Below are 2893 nucleotides of genomic sequence, written 5' to 3'. Positions count from 1 at the left end.
AAGTTTCAAGTGCGGAATATCAAGTGTTAATTAGTTGTCAAATGTTCAACAAGCACTTGACAATATCCTGACTCATTTTATTCGAATAAGATACGTATGAATTATATGTTAAAATCAAATTTTTGAATCGCAAATAATGTTAAGATCGAAAAATGTTAAGTTCAGAGCACAACTTTTATATTATTTTTTTTAAAATTAGATATCCTCATCAAAAATGGCAATCAATTTTATAAAATATAACGTTTAAGATTAGTTAGACTTTTTGTGTTTCTAAGGTATTGCTATTATGAGACTTTTGGGCAGATTTTGCCATAAAATAGACCAACGTTTTGGCAAGAATATGTTTCATACAAAATGTTACTAAATACTATCAAAATGCAATGTATTTGCTTATATGTATTGTTTTTCTAGTATTATTTTTATTATTCACAAATTTTATTTATTTTATTTATTAATTTTATTATTATCGTTATTTGCTTTCATTTTATACTTAAACATCATAATCATTGTAATGAAAATATAACTTTATTTTGTACTATATGTTATATTATTTAGCAGTTGTAACAAATATTATAATTAGAAAAAAATGGATTTGCTGCACGATCAGGCGTTTTACACATAAAATGCAACTTCACTCATATATTATCAAACCATATCTCAAAGATGCAGTTATGATAACAGTTTTTTTTGACAACGGTGCGTTTTCTAGGTTAGGTTTTGTATCTAAAAAGCCTGACTGCACTTCAAGCATTTAGGATTTTGACAGTTTTTATTACCACTTTATATGAAAACTGCTACATAATATAGCCTTGCCATAACATTGGTCCATTTTAAGGCAGTATCGGTCACTTTACCGCACAATGTGAAAAGACTGTAGACTAATGCAAAAAATATTGCTCCTGAATATCAGATACAACTAACTCCTCCAAATAATACTTCTACCATCTGGCGAAGTTTGTTCCAACTGACGAAACCATCGGATAACCCGAGTCACATACTATAGTAGATTCGAATCGCATCTTTGCTACGATCATTGTAGAAAACGACACCATTTATATAAATTTAAACATTTTCATCGCTTGATACAAATGTTATCAAAAGAAATTATGTAATTATAACATGTCAATAATAAATACGTACTGCGCCTTTATTTACAAATGCTGTAAAAATTGGATGGATGTTATATAACATCAGTTGAGAAAAAATAATTATTGCAATATTTAACCGAATATTAAATTGTTGTGATTTTGGAATTATTTAGTTGAAATAATACTATATAAATAATTATTACAGTGGAAATAATACTCCTTATGTATTAATTTTAAATAAATCCGAATCAAAACGAATCGACTTACAGAAACTCTAAAATTTGAATAGTGGATTTTTTGAATCCATTCGAACCATTTCGAATCGAATCGTAAACATTCGAAAATGTGTATGTTGGCGCATTTGAGTCGTTTCGAATTATAATTCAAATTTAGTAATTTTAATAAAGACATATTTGATTTAATTAGAATCATAAACATCCAAAATTTTGGATAATGGAAATTTGAATCAATTCGAAGCGAATGACAAAAATTCGAATATTTAAATGACATTTGGACGTATTCGAATCATTCCAATTAAGTAAATTATTATTCAATTAATAATCCTCAGTAATTAATCAAGTAATAATCATTCATCATGCAATTTCTATATCAAAACGATATCGACTTACATAAACACTAAAATTTAAATGATGGATTTGTTTAATCCATTCGAAACATTTTGAATCGAATCGTAAAAATTCGAAAATGTGTATGTTGGCGCATTTGAATCGTTCCGAATTATGAATAATGAAAATATTTGAACGAATTCGAATCATAAACATTCTAAATTTTGAATAGTGGAAGATTTGAATCAATTCAAGCCGGATTTTTTTTTGTTACAATTTATTTTTGTTAATCAAGACTTTAATGTCTTATGTACAAAATTGACTGGTGAAAAAAATAACACAAAAAAATACAATAAATTGAATATAAAATGAAAAAAAAATTAAAATAAAAACAGTAATACAAAAAAATGAACTACGACGTGATGATGTATGATAAAAATTTGAATAATTTAATGGTGGAACATTTGAATCAATTCGAATATTTGAATGATGGAAAATTTGTATGTATTCGAATCATTCAAAATTAGTAAATTAATAAATAACCTGATTAATAATCCTTAGTAATTAATTAAGTAATATAATCGTTTATCTTGCAATTTATATTTTGCTATAATAAGTTCTTATTTATTACCTAGTATTTTAAAATCGTCATATTAATTTAAAAGTTAATATCAGCAAATACTTTGAGTATAGTTAATTAGTCATAATTGGATTGGACAACTACTGGGTTGCTATCCATTCAAAAATCCATTTTTTTTTCATTTAGTAATTACAACTGTCTATAAATATGACATCTAGTATTTTTTCTGATTAATAAAAATCCATATAATAATAAGTCAAAACAATTACAGAAAAAAAAATTAGTCAAATCTAAGTCGCATTTATACTTGTTTATCTATGCTAAGCCAATACCTTGTGTAACCATGTGGTGTGGATGTCTTTGCAGTTGTGTTCCATATTTTTATAAATAAAAATTAAGCAGCCGATAAAATAAACTACGATGTAATATATTACAATAAACATTCGATTTCATTTGGTTTGCTTAAATAATAATAACATCCATTCAAGATTCAAAACTCGTTTTCCAAATACCGTTAGTACCTGCATAAAAACTCTAGACTACGCCACTCTCTTTTAAATCGAACTCGAAGATGGCCGATTGTAGTCGAACGCCGCCCTACTTCGTATTTTGACAACAGTGGTCCCTAACAACCAACTTCATATGTCTAGTATCACTCT

The sequence above is a fragment of the Ctenocephalides felis genome, unplaced genomic scaffold, assembly GCF_003426905.1.
Source record: "Ctenocephalides felis isolate EL2017-DRISC unplaced genomic scaffold, ASM342690v1 CF-g0.4_SCAFFOLD_00845, whole genome shotgun sequence".
NCBI lineage: Eukaryota > Metazoa > Arthropoda > Insecta > Siphonaptera > Pulicidae > Ctenocephalides > Ctenocephalides felis.
The sequence above is the reverse complement of the archived record's forward strand: the minus strand, read 5'-3'. Positions refer to the sequence as shown.